At 34.7% G+C, this 23,277-nt stretch overlaps 1 long non-coding RNA gene across 1 annotated transcript; it reads right to left on the bottom strand.

Moving 5' to 3' along the window:
- Window positions 1-6,426: 6,426 nt before the first annotated feature.
- LOC104862582 lies at window positions 6,427-23,252 on the bottom strand. The gene is made up of 2 exons (XR_780370.3): window positions 23,013-23,252; window positions 6,427-6,497 (listed from the first exon to the last, which is right to left on the bottom strand). It is a non-coding gene; the product is annotated as an uncharacterized LOC104862582 (long non-coding RNA).
- Window positions 23,253-23,277: the final 25 nt, after the last annotated feature.

Below are 23,277 nucleotides of genomic sequence, written 5' to 3' on the forward strand. Positions count from 1 at the left end.
AAGACTAATGTAAAATACATGAAATGAGGAACCTGGAAAAGCAAGAGAAAATAAGGGCACAAGGTAAGAATTTCAGTTTGAACATCCCACTCCTGCTTATCTCTTGAGTCTGGCTTCCCAACAAGAGCTTTGCTCTCAGGTGGATTTCTGAGAAGAGAAAGCCACCATTTTCTCACTATACCCTGGGCCACCCAGCTGCCAAGTGCTAGCTAAACAGAGGTTCATCAAGAGGCCTGCAGTCAAAAGGCAGCAGGATGGCCAATTGCCATCAATTTCCACAGCAAGTCTGGCATCTTGGCATCTTGCTGTTCTCCCCCCCCCCACCAGATTAACTGCTGAGAACCTCAGCCTTGAAAGCTGCTTATCCCACCAACTTCAGCTCCTTCCCTCATTTCCCTGTACCTCTCTAACACCTTACTTCCTCAAGCCTGATAGTTAGAGGAAGTTTCTCATATACCTGGCTTTTCTAGTGAGACCACCCAAACTCTACTGTAAATGTTTCTCTCCCCCTTTCCACACACTCATGGGTAAAGGCAGAATTGCCACGTCTCCCCTTGGACCTGATTGCTAGGCAACACTCAGCCATGTGAATTTGTCACTTCTGTTTGGCGCAAATTTCAATTTCACCTCCAACTGTAACAACACTGCTTGATATATTTTAGATGCCACTGTGGTTGGATGGCATCCCAGGAAAAGATGTGAAGTACTACTGCCAGAAATGAATGATTGGCATTGGGTAAAGCAATTCTCTGAACTCAGCCTTGGCATACCATTAATTGTTAAGTCTGTTCTGCTACCACCAACCTCTTGTCAGAATCATGTCTATTGTAAGCCTTTGCGACAAGAGTCCAAATGGTAAAGCTCTCTCCCTCTGTAAGATTCAAGTCATGTCGATAATGAAGCAGTGGATTTCTCGGCTCACAATACTGTATATTACTTCTTCCTACTTTCCATCTATTGGCTATAGTTTAGTGTAAAAAGAAGAATAGTTCCATGTCTGAATATTACTGAGCTATGAGTTACCAGGTGCCAATTCAGGTTCTGGCCCTAAATAGGATATTTACTTTCCCTCTTGTTTCTCCAGCACATTGGGCTTTCAGTTATGATAATAATTGAATATTGTAATAAGAAAGCAAGTTATTAATGAAGTATAAAACTAATGCTAAATATACTATGATGACAAACATATTTGACATGTACAATTTGTATTCTCACATTAATCAGAAAACATGCAATCATATTTTTTAATAAACACGTCATTATGGCAAGACATAATGTTGCATTAATCCCTTAGTCTCTAATGTTGCATTATCCACCTAATAATAGAATATCATTTGTGTTAAAGATACAGTTGCCTAGCCAACTACCTGGAATATCTGTAAATACTCCACAATTGCTCAACTCACTCTGAAGATGCTACTATGTGGAATGTTTTCATTTCTGTGCTTCCTGCTAAATAATTGTGAGACTACTGTGTCTGCTCTGATTCCCCTTCAGTTCCTATGTCCACCAACTTTTCAGTGAATTGTTTTTTCCTCAAATCAAAACATCTTCAGAAAACTTGGAAATATTGTCCTGAAATGAATCTAATTAAATAGGAGTCAGGCAGCTATCAGCAAAAATAGTAGTTCAGACTTTACATGCATTATCTGATTCATTGGAAACAAAAGGAGTAGTCGAACAGTGTGAATGAACCACGAAGTGCGCATGTTCTTTTAAGAAAGGCCAAGGGTGCAGTTCTATTTTCTTAGCTCTGCTTTCATATTTATGTGTCTCATTTCCAGCTCATTGCTGATGCCTCAGTTGCGCTATCCATCACCACTTTTATCCTCCTTGTTCCTCAAAAAGAACATAAAATCCTTTTTTATGTGGTGGTAATATTATTGCAAATAAAAGCAAATACCAAAATCTTTATTAGTCTGCCAAAATAATAAACTATTTAATAAAAGCATGCTGTAAAAATAAGGTCATTTGCATCACTCAAGTTACTTGCAGGAAATACAGAGAATTATTGGTCAAAAAAGCACAAACTGACAGCAATTACTTCTGTTGTTCATCTGATACACTTCACAATAGGGTTAAAATTTTGTTAATATTTTGCATACTTCCTGGATTTAAATACCTTTAATATTGCTCAAAACTGGTTACAAATTGGAAATTGAAAAAAAAGTTGAATTCTTACAAAATACTGATTTTTTTTGTAGAAAGATTTTTGGTAAGGAAAGAAAAGAAATCAGTGATCTTTTTTGCTATCTTTTTCACAAATACGTAAGTTGACCTTCTGATAACCTTGATATTCCAAGATTTATTACCTAAATATTAACCATCTTAATATCCAATATTAATTTTATTTGCTGTGGATTTGTGTCCGTGCTTCAGCTATGTTATTTTTCCCTTTGTATTCACTTTTTGTCATTTCTGCATATATACCAATATGTTTTATTTGAGTGAAAGTTAACAATAAATGTGCTATTTCTAAATGTATGTCTAATGTTTGATCTTTTATTCTACTGTAATATAAACACACCAATTTTTTTCCTTTGTGATTTCTATTCTCAGCTGACAAGTGTGCAAATATATTATTTATATACATGCAATATAGAAAAATAATTAGCTGTAAGGATTAAAATATCATTTGTATTGTCCATACCTTCCTAAATCTACATACCAGCTCTTCTGCTTAAAAAACAAATATAATTTATTAAATATCATACATATTTACATAATCAGCTACTAAATATATAACTTGTCTCATGATGACTTTTAAAATTAGGGAAAGATCCTTGAACTCCAGTTATTTGAATTTTTAGTTTACAAAGCCTTTATGTATGGTTGTTTGCTTGAGAAACAAATTAACCAATGTCAATTTTATGGACATCAGTTTAACTTATGAAAATGAGGTATAATTCTTATATAGAGTTATGAACCTATGGGATAATTCCATTATACAAATTTGGACATGAGATATGCTTTTAAAATAAAAATTTAAAAAGCAATAATTCCAGCTGGGCATGATGGTAGGACGGCATGTGCTTGTAATCCTAGCACTTGGAAAGTTGAGGCAGGATGATTGCCATGAGTTTGAGGCCAGCCTGTGTAAAATAGTGACTTCAAGGCCAGCCTGAACTACATAGCAGACCCTGTCTCAAAAAAGAAAAAAGAAAGAAAAAGAAATTATTTTAGATACTAGTGTCTAAATTATTTCTTCCAAAACTCATATTTTGAAGATCTAACCCCTAATATGCCTGAACGCAACTGTATTTGGAAATAGGATTTTCTAATAAGTCATTAAGCTTAAATGAGGTCATGTGGGTGATTCTAATATAATTTGATTAATATCTTTAAAAAAGAGAGATAGAATTTTCACACACAAACACAAAGGCTGCACAGCACAGAGGGATAATAACTGGAAGATGCAGGGAGAGGGTAGCCATCTACAGGCCAGAGCAAGAGAGATCTTAGAGCAAATCAACCTCACCTTGAGTTTGAATTTCCAGCTTACAGAACAACACAAAAATTAATTTATGTTGTTTAAGTCTCTCAGTATGTGGTATTTCAGGACAACCCAAGCAACATTATACAATATAATAGTAGATTCTCTCTCTCCATATATATCTATATCTATCTATCTATCTATCTATTTATATATGACATTTGTTATATCTATATTTATGTATGTATATATATATATATAACATTCGTTATATCTATATTTATGTATATATAACAAATCACATTTTATTTTGGTCTATCTTAGTACCCCAACAGGTAAAAAACATACAATCTACCTGAATGTGAGCAGCTTGTACCCACGGCAGAACAAATATCCAACCTAAATCTTTAAATTCTGATACATAATTCTGAAAATTGTACTAATATTTTAAGTTCTTTGTATCTGAGAAATTCTCAACTTCTTAACTGTAGACTACAAAAGCCTCCTGACATGCTACAGGCCATGTTTTGCAGGCTTTGCATATATCCACTGTAATTCAGGGAAGCTTATCATTCCAAAAGTCAAGAACCACTTAAGTCTTAGAATACAATACCATTTTTATTTGACCAATCAGTAGGTGATCAAGATTTGTCCCGATAGAAAAAAATTAATGCTATGTATTCAATTAATAGGTTTAACTTAGCAATGAGCTAGTATCAAGTAAATGATACAACTAATACACAGTTTAACTCTGTGAAAAGAGTCAAAAGATTTGGAAATTTGGTCAGAAGACCAAGTAAACCAGTTTTTCTTGGTAAGCAAATGTTCCTAAAAGACTTTACAAGCCCGTATCTTCAAGTTTATAGAGATGGTATATATTATGAAGAATTTGCTATTTGGTAATGTTCTAAGGAAAACATCTATAAATTTGTTTAATCCTGTGAGAAGAATTTGAGATTAAATATCTGATTAGGGCTAAATGCTGTGTTTTGATTGGTGGTACTGGCATAGTTCCCAGAAGATCACTATTATTTTTATTAATAGTATCCATAAAAGATTACAAAGCTCTCTTAAACAGAGCTGGCAGCTACCAACTAATATTTGATGGATTTATTAAATATGAACTTATCTAAATTCTTGCTATCATCCCTTAGGATTTATCAAATTTAGTACTGAGGATTATGCCCAAGGGAAAATACATGTGTGAGAGAATCAAAGAACTGAAGTAAAACTTTCTGTGGCACTGCGATGTCTATCCATTATCAAACATGCCAGGGATATAGCACAACACTGACATAAGGATATCTTTTACCCTCTGCCTGCCCATTCAACTTAAGATTCCATTCTTATTGTATTTCTGGAGACTCAGTGTTGATCTACACAGAAGACATGAAGATCAGACTGTACCCTCCTTCAGAAGTGAAGGAGACCACAGAGGTAGCCCCGAGGCCACTGGGATCAGTAGACGCCAAAGCTTTTTGTGTGGCTAGCAATTTTGAAGTCTAGGGTAGAGGTTGTAGTGAGTGGAGTCATAAATTCAGAGAAACATTAGATAACGAGAATTTCTACGACTAGAGAGAAAGTAGGCCTGGAGTATTTTAATCTGATTATAAATATATGAAACAGTTTTTGTCCCATAAGTCTCTTTCTATGAACTCCTACCAGTGTTTACACAGGAGGAAAGTATAACCCAAAGGTGATAAAGGTTTCAAGACTCAACAGAGAGCCACTGTTCAAATTTGGATTTTTTTTTTTAGCTTTAATTGAGTTTATTGGTACATTTTAGGGATACAGTACAGTTACATTCATTGTTGGGATCTTGTACCCCTACATGACAAGTCTTGATTCTCATTTTTTCCCCTTACCTCTGCCCTCCCTTCACCCCCTCTTCCCCTCCCCATCTACAAACACTTTATTTTCATCTTTTCATTCTCTCACATTTTTTTCTTTTCCCTTTTTACTCTTCCCCTACCCATCCCACCTTCCCTACACCTTTAGCTCCTTTCTTCCCATTTCTAAATGTCAGTAATCTTATTAGAATCTTATGCATTGTTGCAGATTATTCACACCAGGGAAACTATTCGGTATTTACACGTGTGACTTATTTACTTCACTTAGGAGTATATGCCCATCCGTTGGAAACTGGATAAAGAAGATGTGGTTTTTTCTATAAAATGGAATATTACTCAGCCATAAAGAATGAGAAAATAGATTCATTCATAGGAAAATGGATACATATTGAAGATATACTCCCACATTTGGATTTAATGACTCCAAAGCCAATATTCTATTTTCACAATAACAAGCATTTTTCTGTTTGATCAATCTACATTTTGTAAAATGTTTCAGTCTTTGTGTCTGTATTTAAAACAGCCACTTAAAAAGTAGTATCATATACCCTGATAATCAAATTAAAGAGTGAGTGCTTACATGGGAAATTGAGCAAAGGGAGAGAGTTAAAACCCTCCCACTAAATGATCACAGCTCTATCTAAAAAGTTAAATTGGTTGTAGAGAAAGAGGAGAAAGAACTATTAATTTATAAAACTCAAGCAAACAGATCTATATTTGACTAAATAACTGGATAATCACACCTTTCCATGCCTATTTAAATAATTAACTAATTAAAGAGAATAGAAGACTTTGTATTATTTTCTTATGATGAGTATAATAAATTACCACAAATAGTGGCTTAAAATAACACAGACTTACTCTCCTACAGTTCTGGGAGAGAGACGTCCGAAATCAATTTCATATGGCAAAATCAAGGTTCTGGCAGGACTGTGACCCACTGGGCGAGCCCAGAAGAGAATCTGTCATTTTCTTTCTTTTCCAGTTTTGAGAGCTCTGCTCTTCATTTTTGTTTGTTTGGTTTGGTTTTGGTTGCTTTTTGTTGTTGTTGTTTTTGTTGTTGTTGTTTTTTGGCTTTTAGGCTCTTCCTCTATCTTCAGACAAGCAATTGAGCATCTCGTTTCAGTCATATACTGTCTTCTATTCTGTTTTGTAATCAGATCAGCCTCTGTTTATCTCTTCAAATGACACTCGTGATTACATGTATGGCTCACCTGGATAATTCAGAAAAAAATTATCTTTTTTTTAAAAAGTTCCTTTTGCCATGTAAACTAATATTCACAGATTCCAGGAATAAGGTTCTCCGTACCTGAATGTATTCTGGGGACTTTAGTTAGCCTATTCCAGCCATTCACACAGAAACTTTCCATTTTAAGGTATACTGGAAAATTGAAACAGTGAGCCATATTTTATAAGTTTCTATATTATCAGGAACATGGTAATAGCATTTATTGAATGTTTACTCTGTGTCAAGCACAGACCTAAATGTTTTGCATAAATTGTACATATTAATGGTAATTAAAAATTATGGTTTAATTTCCTTGTTATTCCCATTTTGTGGATGGGGAAACTGAGGCACACAAAGCAAGAGTAATCTAAACTTACTCAAGATAAAAATACTGTATTTTAAAAACAATTATTTAGATTATACGTACATAAATAAGCCTCACAAATGTAATTTTATATTATTCATGTAATTATTTCAGTACAATACATATTTCATAGACTTACAGCAGTTATATATTATTAGAATCAAAGTTATTTTCAGATAAAGTTTAATCCCCTAGGTTGGCATTCCTTCTTGGCATAGTTTATAAATAATAAATCCTCTAGTCTCTCATTCTTCTTCCAATAAGAATAGTCCTATTTAATTCTTGAGTTCCTTTATTTCCTCCATAGGTCACAAAGTTCACAGTAGAGTTACAAAGGAATAGAAAGCAAGTTCTGTACCAAAGAAGCATGAGACAGCAGATTTTTGGCAGACCTTGACAAATGCTCAGTTTGTTCTTACCCAATAATTGCTTGTTTCTATATGGAATCCTCTAACAAGTTCTAAAACTTTTCATTCCTTGTTTTCAGTGGTTCCTTATAGGCTGACAGGTGGAAATCTGTTTTCCTTATCCTTATAGGTCAACAATGTTTTGCTTTTTCCCCACACTGGAGAGAGGGAACAAAAACAGCTCTGCTGTTTCTAATCTTTTATATGTATTCTTTAATCTTTGGAAGTTTTTCTAAATCTCAGTTACATGATAGCATGTGGGGAAATAAAAGATACTTTTAAAAAATTCTGATGTTCTGAAGAACACACCTTAAATAACTGACACATTGTATAATTTGAAGTCACAATGAAAAGTGAAATCTGGCCCCAAACCTATTGGAAAAGATTATGGTTTCATATCCTTCCCAGATAAACTTTTGGTATGCACGATTTACTGTTACTGAATTATTTTCCTTACAACATTATCAGATTATATATTTTCCTTGGTCCCTTCAACTTTATTAACTAAAATGGCCCTACTAGAGAGAGCTTCATATACCATACTTGTACTAGGTACGAGGAAGATAGTGTTCAGCAGATTCTGGCTTTTCAGCCTCTTCTCACTAAAAATGCAAAGTGAAGATACAAAACATAAATATACCATGGTATATGGTATGCATGCATACAGAAGATAACCAAGAAACAACATCTTATCAAAATAGTGACTAATTTGACACAGTTATTGGTGCAGTCACATTCAAGTGATACCTGGAGAAAAGGGTTGATTTAATATTAAAATTGAACAATACTGGAACAGGGATTTAGCTCAGCAGTTCGGATGCCTGCCTTGCAAGCACAAGGACCCGAGTTCAATCCCCAGTACCAAAAAAATTGAACAATATTAAAAGAAGATGTTTGTGCAATCAGGCACTGTAGAGGCCCTTATTTTATGACAGCTGGAGAATTACAGATATATAAACACATAGATGATACAAAGAATCCATTACTATTTCTGCAAGTTTAGGGTGAGAAGCTTTTATATTAAAAAGTTACTGAAGAAAAACATCTGAAATAGAACAGGGAGCAGGTTCTTCAAGTGACTTAGCAGTTTTCAGTAGCATCAACTGTTACAGTGAAAACAAAGATTTCTAAACTTAGAACTTGGCAGGTGAGTGAGTAACAGATTTCCCAATAGAATGTTTTGATTTCTGAGAAATAAATGGATTTGTGGAAGGTTTTTTTACTTTTGCCTGCTCCATATTCAATCACATCTTTTATTACCTACTTGGAATGTTGATGAAAAATGTTTTTAAGAAAAGATTCTGGCTATTAGCCGAGCATTTCCTAGATAGCCTACTTTGGGGTTTATAAAGTAGTTTAAGATTGCAACACTGAGAATATCCTTGAATATGCTGATATATGGGTATACTTGGGCCTGTGCATTTATACTTAACATGGAAGAGAGGGGTATTGGTATTAGAGTTTATTTTGGGAAATCATTAGCTTGTATCACCTTATTAGTTCTTTTTTTTTATTTTACTGATGGAAAATGTCAGGAAAAAGGTGCAAACTCTTTGAAATATTTTTATGTCCTATAGCATAACATATTAGGTTTCTTTCAGGTCAATCAATGTTATTGATGATAGCTGTTGCTAATGTTATGCCAATAAAACTGCCAATTAAGATGAGAAAAGGTATTTCTAGAGATTTTTAATACATAAATTAGCTGAGCAATATTTATAAATGAATTCCCCCATGATAAAATGCTCCAGAATGGACTGGATTTTGCCCAAACATTTTGTTCTTCCTCATAATCTTTACCCTTACAATGTTCCCAAATTCACAAACCCATTGCAAGTAACCATATGAGCTTCGGGAAGAGTAAAAACTATAAATTTATTGTTCAAGTACATGCATCCTGGAGTTATTGCAGGTTGAGACAAGATTGAGCCAGTCAATTTTTGATAATTATTTCCATGTTGCTATAAAACACTTTGCAGAACAAAAACAGATGGTCATTAAGATTTACATCACACTGACAGGGAAATTGTACTCCTGCACACTGAAGATATTTTTCATTATGGCGGCAAAAGTACCAAAGCTAATAGCTCAGAAAATAATAGTACTTTGCCCTGAAAAAGTAAATTGTGGAAATGCCACTTTTCCATAATATTGCATCTTGAAGAAAAAAAAATCTAATTTAGTCAACACTTTTAGCTGTCTTTTCTTCAGAGTTTCTTTTTTTTAACTTACCATACATTACTTTGAAAAATCAGGGTATGATTTGTTATGAAGTATTTTATGCCTAAAATTTTTAAATGTTTTCAAACATCAATTTAGTTTCCCTTAATCATTAAAATTGAAAAAAAATCATTGGCAAATACTACACAGATGGATGGAATCATCTTAATTTTTAGGAATGATATAAAAATAGTCATACTCCCTGGCTATAATTATTTAATATTAAGCCAATTTGTTATGCATTTATATCTCCAAAGATTTGGTAATCCTCTGAAAAACTCCTTTTACACTGTTATAAATTTAGTGTCTTGATTTAAATAAATTTGTTTTTTCCTTCTATATTAGAAGAAAAAATTACTTTTTGAGAAGTACTACTGTTCTTTAGAGATCATTTAAAACTTTCTTCTTTATGGTCTTAGACAAAACATCAGAGATGTAATGTCTCCATGTTACTGAAGAATTTTCAATACTTTCTTTCTTCTTTCACATTACTGAGCTAATATGAATTAATTTCACCCATCTACCCACCTACTCATCATCCATCCTGCAATAAGTGCCAACTATGCAAAATTCTAGAACTAAAAGTACAATATAGAATCTCTTCCTTTAGGAAATGTGCATTATTAGAGATCTTACTGAGGAAACAAAAGAGAATTTAATGAAAAGGTAGAGTTGAACAATCAGGAAAGAGCTGCATGTGGTGGTCATGCCTGTTATCTTAGTACTCTCTGAGGGTAAAGCATGAGGATTACAGTTCAAGGCCAAACTAGGTAATTTAGTGAGACCCAGTCTAAAAAAAAAAAATTAAAAGGGGTAGAGATGTAGCACAGCATGAATGTCCTGGATTCAATCCCAGGCATCCAAGGACTGGCAACTGTGGAAAGCCACAGTTCTACAGGAGGAGTGAGGGAAATGGCCATAACAGTTCTCAGTGAGGGCTAGATCTGTGGAAGCAGAGCTACAGACAGAGCTCGAGGGGAAGAAATATTGAGACTATTTCCTTTCCCATTCTCTTGCTGGAGGTTCCCATTGGAGGCCCACTCAGGTCAGGGGCAATCCAGCTTAGATCCATAGTAGGGCAGAAGACAAGAGAGAATGAATTGAGGATAAGAAAGCCAGAATCTAAGGTAGCCCACAATGGATCTCTATCCTCAATATTCATTTTCTTCTATAATATTCGCTCCTTGAAGATAAGCTGGATGTAATATACTACTAAGGAATAAAGAGCAAAGTGTTAGATTATCACTTCTGAGATAAGCTTTTATCGTGCCCTACTTCTTGGACATTCTCTCGTTCTCTTATTTGCTTACTCTCATAGAAACCAGCTGGCATGCTATGAGCATGGACATGAGAGAAGTCTCTGGCCTAGCAAGGAATTAAGTCCCTCATCCAACACCCCAATGGAAGTGGATTCTCTACCAAACATGTCCTTGGATGAGATTTCAGCCCCATGACAGAACCTAAGCAAAGGATCCAACTAAGCCAAGTCTGAGTCCTAATCCACAGAAATCATGATATAATCAATGATGGTTTTAAACTGTTGGATTTTGGGGGTACCTTATTATACAGCAAGAGATAACTAGTACAGGAAGGAGTGGGGGAACAAGGAGGTAAATATTTTACCTTGATTACCTTAGCATTCATTTTTTCCCCTTCAATCAAATGAAGAAATCTTGCCTAATGGGAGATGTGACCCTAAATTTCATCAGCCTAGAGTCATTTCAGTCCATTCATGCTCTTTCTTTTAAAGCTGTAACATCAACCTTCCACCAGAACTTTTCATAGTCACTAGCAGAGAAAGGAGAAAGGAAACTTCCATTCTGAAGGTAAGTTCTAGAGATTTGGGGGTTCTAAGTTGTTCACCTCTTCTCTGCCACTTAAAGGTCTCTATTCCAAATCCTAACATGGCAATCTCTTCCCAACAAGTTCTCCCACCTTAGCATAAAAAAACATGAATCCTAACCATGGTCCATAGGGTAATTAGCCTTGCTTAAAATTTCTACAGAAACTTTTTTATATTCTCTTCATGCTTTGGTTTAAAATTTCAAGTACTGAGCTTAGTGTTGTTATTTTCTTTAAATAAGCTTTAAAACAGAAATGGTCAGCATACTTCACAATCGTTGTACTCATGTGTTAATGCCTTGCTCCAGCTGACACACCATCCTACACTCCACCAATGATAATTTGTATCATAACTGCATGCCACAAATTGCAGTTTGATTCATTTTCTAATTGGCATGACAAACTTGTCCAAATGAATCACCTCATGTTTTACATATAAATACTGTCTCTCCCACATTTTTTTCAAATTGTTTTACTTACTACTTTTCACAGAAATTCAAAATATGTTTTCTGAGTTAATATAAAGAGCTAAAATCTCACAACCTTACATGACAAGATAACTTCTTGCAGTAAAATAATTTCCTAAGAAAAGATGTGCAGCCTAGTCTTGGCTTCCAGACACTTCATTTTTTAATGTCTATACCCATTCATCTTTTCACCCACTAAATATCTTTTAGCACTTCCCATAGAACAGGAAACCACAAAAGAACTGGAAATATAAAAATAAGGATAGGTGTTCAGTTACAATGCTTGCCTTTCCTAGACCCATTCTACATCCTCTGCCCTTACTTTACGCCCCAAGCAGATGACCTCTGTCAATTTCCTTAACATCTGACTTTGTGTGGGACTCAGCCAGTGGGAGGCATGGCAGAAGATACCAGGGCAAGTATCCTGTTTTCCTTCCCTAGGATTTCCCCTTCTTGGTGTTATTGTGGTAGTGGTTGTTCTCTTCTGTTACTATTGCTTCTACTGAATGACCCTGATTCTATTTTTCCATCCTCTAAAAAGGTCTAATGAAACCATTTTTTTCTCTTCCCTTTTCATCTTCCTGGTTGTCTTAGTTCCTGAGATTCTCAACATTCCTACTGATTCTTTAATGTTGTCCACAACTTTAAAATGTTTCTTTATTCTGTATCTTTCAAATCCCAGCCTCCTAAAACTAGCTTCTCTAGCATAATAGAAGAGGACTTTCTTTGCTTTCATGAAATTGACAATGGGGTAGGGTATACAGACACTTAACATGCTATGGCTTGAAAGTATGAAAGGTACTTTACCTAATCTGCAATATCCAAGAAGGGCTGGGCATGGTAGTGTGTGCTTATAATCCCAACACTCCCAACACTAGGTGGCTGAAGCAGAACTATACCCAAGTTCAAGTCCAGCCTTCAATACATAGTTAAATTCAAGGTCAGACCAGACTATGTAGCCAGACTCTGTCTTAAACAAACAAACAAACAAACAAACAAACAAGCAAAAATCCAGGAAAGTATGTGATATGAGATGTTTAAAAATCATGTAGCCAGAAAGGCAAGTACATGAGTATTTATGTTTTGGCAAATAGAGTCTCTCTGTGTCTATATCAAAAAACAGTGTGGGGCCAGGGATTTAGCTCAGTGGTTCTGCCACCTGCCTCACAAGCACAAGGACCTGAGTTGGATCCCCGGTACCAAAAAAAAAAAAAGAGTCTGCAAGTTAGAAGTATTTGGGACTCTTGAAAAGTGACTGCAAAGGAAGAAAATTTCCTGGTTTTGTATCTGTTAGAATAAACTTTGTCTAATTAAATTTTACAGTTAATTTACCTTTACCTAAAACCTTTTTAAAAGCCATTCCTACGTACTTTCTCCATTGCTACCCATACAAATTGAAGATTCTCTCTTTCATGAGTTATCTCCACAAACTCTAAAAATCTCAGTGGTTTACAACAAAGGTTTGCTTCTCTATCATGCTAAAAGCTCATCGAAGCATAAGTAGGTGCTCTGTTATACAGGCACTATGCTGCTAAATCAATTGCCTGATGATTGCCAGTCAAATAGATGTAAAAAAAGAACCAGTGAACCATGGACTAGTTCTTAAAGTTTCTCCCCAGAAATGACTTTTGTCACCTCTGCTCATTTCCTTGGCCATAGCAAATCTTCAGACCAACAGAAGGCATTATCATCTTAATTAAACAGAAGGATTATCTCTCAGAAAGGGATTCTGTAAGGAGGAAAAATAGAAGATTTTCCCTAATAATTTTCTCTCAAGATTTGAAATATAAAATTTAATTAATACCCAGTAATTTTTTACAAAGAGTTTTAGTTGGGCTGGGGATTTAGCTTGCCCTGCAAGCACAAAGACCCGAGTTCAATCCCTGTACCCCCCCAAAAAAATGAGTTTTAGTCTACAACAACTGCTTATTTTTTCAAATAACAATAAAAAATTATATCCACTCAGTTAACAATTATCTTAAAATTAGGCCTATACGTAGGTACAAAAAAAAAGTGAAACACTGAAAAGTTAAAATCAGTGCTTGTTAGGACATAGAAGAATGTTCCTTAATTTCTAGAACTATAATCCAATATCAGTTGTGTATCAGTTGTTGTCTACTTTTTATCATTATGCACTTGCTATTATTTTGATTCTATGAATGTTTACATAATAAATTTGCTTGCTTAAAAACCCTATTGTATTTCTATTTTAAATTAAATTCTACATTGCAAATGTTCTCTTTCCTCATTTCTAAATATTGCTTAAATATAGATTATAAGTCACACATGTGTAAATACCGAATAGTTCCCCTGGTGTGAATAAACTGCAATAATACATAAAATCCTAATAAAATTACTGACATTTAGAAATGGGAAGAAAGGAGCTAAAGGTGTAGGGAAGGTGGGATGGGAAGGAGAAAAGAAAAAAATGTGAGATAATGAAAAGTTGAAAGTAAAGTGTTTGTAGATGGGGAGGGGAGGAGGGGGTGAAGGGAGGGCAGGGGTAAGGGAAAAAAATGAGAATCAAGACTTGTCATGTAGAGGTACAAGATCCCAACAATGAATGTAACTGTACTGTATCCCTAAAATGTACCAATAAACTTAATTAAAGCTGAAAAAAAATATATAGCTTATTCTGTGAGAATGGGCACATACTAGGATATACAAATGAGAAATAAAATGAGTATTATGTACATGAATAATCCAAAATACCTATTGCTAAATACAATAAAAATTTAATGTATCTGATTACACAAAAAGGGCAAAATCAATATAAGTTAATCTTCGTGATGAAATAAAAGCTCAGAGAAAGTGACCATAATTAAAATTAGCGCAATCAAGGCCTCACATATTACTATAATGATAATGAAATATTCCAAAGTTTACTTGTCTTTTCATAGGCTAGATTTTCTAGTTTTTCTTGAACCTTCCTTTACTTCAGAGAAAAATGCATTTTCCTTTAAACAAAGAAATTTATCAGGGCCGGGGATATAGCTCAGTGGTGCTGCAAGCACAAGGTCCTGAGTTTGATAACCAGACCAAAAAAAAAAAAAAAAGAAAGAAAGAAAGAAAGAAAGAAAGAAATTTATTCAGCTATGCCCATTGCTATTGAATTGCCACTTAGAATTTCAGCTTCTTGGACTTCTGAATTAATCAACAATAATTACTCAGAATCACGCAGCTGTGTAAAGAAGGCTTTTCATAAGATTTAACAAGCACCATGAAATTCTGCTCTGAGTGAATGACTGCAGCCTATATATGTTCCGTGATGAAACAATGACAGATCTGTGCGATGTTTGGGCAGCTTCGATATTTTCAAATCTGTAGTCAATCAGTTTCAAGTGATTGATAAAGAGTCTAGAACATTTGTATTTGAACAATATTTGAGAAATAAAATAGGTAATCTCATTTTACAGAGAAATTCTTTATAAATAAAATCTGTAGTTGAATATTGTGTATTCTCTACATTTTGTGCAAATTATTATTTTCCAATGACATTCTCAAGGAAGACTTTTTATTTTTAATGGATTATCACGGCTATAGAAATTTAGTGTATGTGAGTACATGCACCTCATCACCATTTAAAAACCAAAGAGTAGGGCCAGGGATTTAGCTCAGTGGTTCTGCCACCTGCCTCACAAGCACAAGGTTCCGAGTTGGATCCCTGATACCAAAAAGCAAAACAAACAAAAAAACAAAACAAAAATCCTAAACAGTAGACAATTTTATGATTCTGAAATTTATAATGTTGCTTGAAAGTCAGAAAGCCCTGGTTCTAGTCCCAGTTTTGCCACCAACATACTGTGTAATCAAGTACTAATTACCTGCTATATCAATTTCTGTTCTTTCATTTGGAAATTAAAAAGGAAAATATATTTTCTTCAACCTATTTCATAGAGATATTATTAAAATATAAGAAATAAAACTTGTTTTTTCCTCTCAATTTTTCTTTTCATTAAGTACATGTTTGTAGCACATAATGATCACATTCCTGTAGGGAGTTGGTACAAGTATTTAATCCTGTTTTCATCTCTTTCCTTCTCTCTCCCACCTTTGCATCTCTTGGTCCCCTTCCCATTTGCAAAAGATCTATCTCCCTACTTTCTACTATTTATCTTTTATTTTTCTCCTTATTTGAAGTACTTGGAATTTATAATAAAAAAGATTATTTATAAAACCAACTTATAATTATACAATAATATATATTCCATCAGACCTGAAACATCTCTCTAAATCAGAAGAACAATGAAAACAAGTATTAAAAAAGAATCTGAAGAGAAATTTTCATAATGGGGAATATGAGATATCAATTTATCATTTCAAAATCTCCAAAGTTCATCTATGATGCAATTTTATAGAAAAAAAAAACTGGCAATGGGAATTAAATGCAGCATTAGTCTTATTTCCCACACACTGAATAAGTGACAATAGACTTTAAAAAATATTTTCATCATCCATCTCCAATTTATTAAGATACTCTAACAATGGTACGATATATAAGACTGTTCAATGGTTGGGAAAGGCCAGAAGCCAAAGGAAAACTAAGAAGGACCTGAGACTAGAATGGTAGAGGGTGATGCCCTTGCAAAACACAATTAGTAAAATAGTGAGTTGGGTGACAAATGCAGGAATCTTGCATGCTAAGATTTAGTACTGAATGTGCTAGAGATGTAGGTATGCAGCATTAAAAAAAATCACATTGTGGAAGGATTCTCCTATTTTGATAACTAGAATTTGAGGCACTGGAGTCCTTGAGGAAGACCTAGACAAATACTTTCTTCTTTATTATAAAGCAGCTAAAAAGAATAAGATAAATCTATATGGCATGATACAGAATAATGTCATAGATGTAGTTAGAAAAACAAAGTACAGAACAATAAATATAGCATGCCCCCTTAGTGAAAAATAAAAGTGATATATGTTTACATATTCATAAACTCATTCTGAAAAGATACAGAAAAATGGGTAATGTGTTGCCTTATGGGAAGGGACCTGAGGGACTGAAGCTGTAAGAAGGGAAAGAGAGTGATGTTATTACTTACTCTGAAATCTACATTATCTGTGCATTGCCACTCCAGATTTCGTGTGATGCTTGCAGGGAATTCACCTTTTGCTATCCTTTTACTTTTAATCTGTCATGTTTTCATATTTAATAAGAGTTTCTTCTGGACAAGTTGAGTCTTATCTTCTTGTCCAATATTTCAACCTCCATTTTAAGTGTTCAGAAATTTACATTTTAAGTGATTACTGAGATTGCTTGGTTTAAATCTGCCATTTTGATATTTTTTCTGTCACAAATTTTTTCCTCTTTTCTTTTTTTTCTGCCTTCTTTTAGAGTATATTTTATTTTATATGCTTTCCATATCCCAGAACTAGAGTTCAAACCCAGGTTTGTTTGACTCCAAAAGAAGCTTTGTGATATTAAGAAAATACTGGAATAATCTTTAGCCTTTGTTACAGTTCATAGTGCATAAAAGGGATGCATTGACTAAAAACTAAACATTTATTATATTTGAAATATTTTAATATGCACATAGAGCTTATGAAGAGGTAACACCCCAAAACATAATGGTTTTCCAAAATTTAGAAATAAAAGTTTTTCTCTTCAGAACTAGATTATAAGTTTAATATATAACTTTCTAAAATTTTAATTTCTATTCATAGTTGTGCATATCATATATATATATATATATATATATATGTTAAAATTTACTTGATATGGATGAAAATATCTTACTTTTTACACTTGAAAATATATCAGGGAGAACTTTTCATTTTTCTTGAAATATCATTCAGTATTTCATTGTGTAGAGGTACAATAATGCAACAGATTTGTTCATAAAAATTTAGGTTATAGATTTTGTCAGTAATCATACAGTAAGTATTTAGTATATGCCAGGACTATTCTATAAATGAGCAACACAACATCTCCATTCTGCTGATTTCTATTTTGCAAAAAATGCTGCAATGGACATTCTTTTTTGCGGGGAGAGGTGATATTGGGATTTGAACCTAGAACCATGCATATGCTAGGCAAACACTCTACCAGTGAGATATATACTCGGTCTTCTTGTGTATCTTTGAACATATGTAAACATAAAATATTTCTATAGGAAAATGTATAAGCTTTTAAATGTTGATCAATGACAGTATGAGGCCACCAACAGTAAGGGACTAAAAGTATTCTTTTATGATAAATTATAAAGCCAGCAGATAGGCAGATAAGTTTTATTCGGTGTGTTGAGTTTGCTGTGTTAAAATTAATTTCCAACCTTGAAAATAGAGACTTAAGAAAAAAATGAATGTTTCTGTCACTTCTTGAAAAATCAGAATCTCTGATAACATTGGGCCCACATTTGTGCAAGGCAACTGGAGCCATGATGAGTGAATTTGCCACACTCCTTGTCATTCCAAATGATCTTCCACCTGGTCATTTTACTTCTTTATATTATCTGCTTATCCCTTACAGCTTTTTAACTTGGACTCCTAACAGTTCACCCTGTGAATCACTTGGGCAGCCCACTTGTTTACAGACTGACTATGCAGGTCTCTGTCAGGTGTCATTTCTACCAGTCTATTCTTGTATTGTATAAACTTGATAAAATTGTCATTTTGATATTTTGTGCTATATTATCTTATAAAAATTAACAAAAATGCAATTTGTAGTCATCCTGTATTTAAATAATTGGACCAGTAAGTGGTTAAGGAATAAAAGAAAAGATTCCTGAAAGAGACAAAGTGATTCTCTGTACCAAAATATTTAACAACTACCTTATATAGGAATTTATATAGTAAAACAATTTTATCTGTCAGGAAAAAAAACAGTGGTTCAGCTTGGAAGCACAGAAAGGTGGAAATTCAGGTCAATGATGGAAATGCCTTTCCAAACTTAGCTGTGAGACAGAATAGTTTAGCTAAAATAACAAGTTATCCATTTAATGTAAAATTAAAGTATAGTTTTTAAGTATTGGATTGTTTGGACTTGAATCTTGATTCTGAGACTTAAAAAGTGTATTTTTTACCAGGTCATTTAACTTTTCTCTGTATCATTTCATTTGTAAATAGGGATAATAATGAATCCTACTTTATAAGTTTTCTGTGATGTTTAAATGACTGGCTTATAATCTGTAATTATACACACAAAATTTATATCTGCATGTCTTTAAATTTACTCTCCAAATAATTATTTGATTCTCCTCCCCTCAATCCTCACTACCCAACCTTCTGTTAGCTCCCTGTGTGACATGACTTCCTGTATGGCATTCACATCTTCCAAGGTTTCTGAGGAAAAACTACCTGTAGCCTATGCGATTTGACCACCTAAATTTTTAATCAATCAGTTGAGATGTACATATTTGCGAAAGAAGCAATTCAGTGACAGCTTGTAAATTTTTACCACAAGCAACAGAGTTTGCCTATGGAGGTTTCCTTCAGTAAAATGGAAAAGGATTGAGCTTTTTGAGGCTGTTTTCCTGTTCACCTGCAAGCTAATCAATAGTCATTTGTATATAACAGTTTGAGACTTGGAAAAGTGATCTGGGCAACACATGTCAATGTAATACAAATAAAATTGCTTTAGATGGTACTGACATGGCATCTACTAATAAAAAGATATCTACTGGGTTGAAGTTACCTTGACACTGTCCCTGTGAAAAAACAAGTATATGGGGTCTTGTTAAACCAAGTATTTGTAAAATTTGGCCAGACTGTGGCAAGCAAATGGATATTACTACTTTAAAATAACTTTTGCATGGTAATTTATGACTTTTGAAAAATATTTTATGAAAATTCTGTATGTTAGTATGATCAACATTAGTATGTTTGGAGGTAAATTAAAGTATTTCCTTAAAAATATAGTTGTGTACAGATAGACTTTCACAGATTTATTCCTTCAAGTAATTTTCTTAGACTCTTCACTACATTTATCTCAGTTAGGTACATTATGAAACAATAGTATAAAGGTACCTGCTTTTGATTATATTATTTGGGGAGAATCGTTCTGTCTCTGTATGGAGCCATAGAGGTAAACCACTCTGATCTCCCTTCAAAAGAACTTATTACGGAAAGCTCAGGTGACTGACAGTGATGAGCTGGATCTACTATGGAATGCATATCACACTGCTCCCAACCTTTAACTAAGCACAGCTAAAGGATCATAACCTGGCTTCTCTTGGCTGCTCATCCTCAGGTGACACCACAAGTATACTTCCTCTTTAGGCATGAAATCCACTCCTCCCCACAGCAGGGCATCCACAAGCAAACTCGCTTCACAGAAAAGCAGATAAAGGAGAGAGTTGTACCCATGGGATCTAAATGTTGTATAACATACTGTTTAGGTGAAGCAAGACTCTATAAGCACTGTACTTTACTGTAATTTTTAGAGTACTGTAAAATTGTAATGAAGTCACAGTTCAATCAGTAGATCAGAAATAATAATGGCCAAGCTGTTGGGCATGGCCTCAAGTTATGGTATAGGCCAGTGGTGATAAACTATGGCACACATGCTGCAGTGGGATCTTTGTACTGTTTGTTTTTTATTCTTTTTTATCTTTCTTAAGTTTACTGGTACATTTTAGGTATACAATACAGTTACATTCATCACTGGGATCTTGTACCTTTACATGTCTTATCTTGGTTCTTATTTTCCCCATAACCCAGCCCTCCCTTCAGCCACTCCACCTTTCTCTATTTACAAACACTATTTCCATGTTTTTCGTTTTCACATATTTTTTCTTCTCCCCTTTTACTTTTCCCCTACCCCTCCCACTTCCTCTACTCTTTTAGACCTTTTCTTCCTATTACACAATATCAATTATATGTTTTGATCCTTATTTACACTTTGTTTTTCACACCAGAAAAACTACTGGGCATTTACACGTGTGAATTATTAATTTCACCTAAGAGTATAGCCTCAAAGTGCATCCATTTAGCTATAAATGATTCTAGTTTCTCATTCTTTATGGCTGAGTAGTACTCCATTTTATATTAAAAAAAACAAACAAACAAAAAACAAAAAAAAAAAACACATCTTCTTTATCCGGTCTCCAGTTGATGGGCAATTGGGCTCTTTCCAAGTTTTAGTTATTACAAACTGTGCTGATATAAACATAGGTTAGCATATATCCCTGTGGTATGATTCTTTTAATTCTTTTGGGAAGATACCCAGATGAATAGCTGGGTCAAATGGGACTTCTAATCCTAGTAGTTTAAGGCACCTCCGTATTGATTTCCATAGTGGTTGCACCAGCCTGCACTCCCACAAACAAGGAAGAAGGGTTTAATTCCTAGGTTGAGACTTCAATATCACTTATTATAGGTATCTTTGTTGCTTGTATTTAAAACCCTTAAGGAATAATTGCTTCTCACAGGTGTCTTCCAGAAAGAGCTGGCCTTTAGGATTTGAGTCTCTAATAACTCTGGGGAAAGCTCATCTTCATAATACCAGGAAAGATATCTGATTAGATCATTCACAACACTAGCCCAAGTGATACCATCAGCAACAAGAGAATCAAACTCAGCTTAGAAAATGACAATTTATGGTAGTTATTAATCTATCACCTTTATCCATGTGAAATAATATGAAATTGAAGACTAGCCCAAAATACATTTATAATGAATAAATTGATCACTATAGAAACTTTACCCTGGGGATGGGGACTTAGAATGAGTAAGGTCCACTTACTATTATTCACTTCTGCTGTAGTTGAGGGGAAGAGCCTTTAAAATTGCTCTAAAACAGTGACTTGGCATAGCAGAGGCCCTAGAATTGAGTCATTCTGACCCAATGTGGAATTCTTCTAACTTTAGTTACTCACTGTTCTGGTCAAGACTCAGAATTACACTGCAAACTAGGACTTTTTCTACTCATCCTTTCCTGTTTCTATTGGCTTCGACCTGCATCGGCTTCAACATGAGTTTCCCTGCCTTCTGCTCCTTCTTTCTTACTTCCTTCATAAGAATCTTCTCCAATCTCTTAGACATTTAATCTTTGTTGGGATAGACTTGCAGAAGACAGTTAACTGCTCTACTATTATTTTCAAATTTCAAAAGAAAGTGATATCCTCATAAGTAATTTAGAATGATTTAAGATCTTCAATAGGAAAGGCAAATTATAGTCTAATCTTTAGTTTCTAATAGAAATTTTTGGGGGAGTCAACAATTGCTCCGGTTTGGGTTACTCTACTCTCTTAAATATACCTCTCATAAATTTTATAAATCTAAGGATAACCAATGGCTGGGTCAAAACCATTCTAATATATGGTAATTTCAATGAACTACAATAAACTGGACATATTTGTAGAATGGCTATGACAGTACATTCAAATACAAAGGCTTTATGGCGCTTTAGAGAAGAAGGCAGTACGAGGAAATAAAGATTTTAAGAAGAGACAATGCATGTACCAGCACAATTTATTAATTGACAGAATTCTGGTAAAAGGTTTTCAAATGACGGAAGTTATCTAAAGAAATTTTAATCAAAGGCTAACAGTGTAATCCTTTTATGTTTTTACTTTTGTTCCAAGTTCCAAGCAATGACCTTCAAGACCGTCTATCACTCAAACCTTTGGTTCCACTACTCTAGGCTTGCTCACTCAGCTCAATTCCACTGCCTTGCCTTGGTCTTCCACAAATCTAAGGCTCTAAACTCAGAGCCTTAGATCTATTTTTTTAAATGCCTGAAACACACCAGTAGTTACATATATATATCCTTAACTCTTCCCTCTTTAAAGCCAGCTCAACTCAATATTCCAATTCTTCAGTTTGTTTCTCTACCTTCAATTACCCTCAAGTTTTCTTTTTATATAGCACTTTTTAACGCAACTATATAGTTTTGAGCTGCATACTGTATTGTCTGTCTCTCCTACCCTCATATAAACTCCATGAAGGGAGTATTCTGCCTTATTCATGGATGTTCCCCTGGTACTTGCAAAGCACTTGATACTTGGTGAATTCTTTTTTCCAGAAGCTACATTTTTCTTCCTGCAGGGCAACTGCTGTTAGGTTATGAAACTTAATAAGCTTACCAAATTCTCAAAAGGGCAAAAAGCAGAAGGCCTAGATCATAGGCCTAATACTTTATTATCACAGCTCAACTGCTTGGAGACTCAATTTCACATCTGTACTCTACAGGTTTAGAGGCCGGGGAAGTCTAGTAGTGGGTGTGCGTTAGTTTCTTGGGCGGGTGTAACGAGCAAACCTACCCTTCTTACAGCATTTCTACTCTCAGCCTGTGTGAGCAATCCGGCGTCCCGGGCTGGGGCGACGCGATGCGGACCTTGCCTTTCCCGTAGCTTCAGTGCCCTCACTTAGGTGGTTAGTCAGTGCCTAAACAGCGTTCTTTTCGGGCTCGGGATGTCCTTGGCCCCAGTGCCGAGGCGCCCCAGCATTATACCCTCAGCGCCCCGGCGTTCCGCAGGTAGCCGAGCGGACAGCAGTGCCGTGCTGCGAACTGGCAGCGCGGGGAAC

This window comes from Fukomys damarensis, unplaced genomic scaffold (assembly GCF_012274545.1).
Source record: "Fukomys damarensis isolate Sample0158 unplaced genomic scaffold, DMR_v1.0_HiC HiC_scaffold_17, whole genome shotgun sequence".
NCBI classification, from domain to species: Eukaryota; Metazoa; Chordata; class Mammalia; order Rodentia; family Bathyergidae; genus Fukomys; species Fukomys damarensis.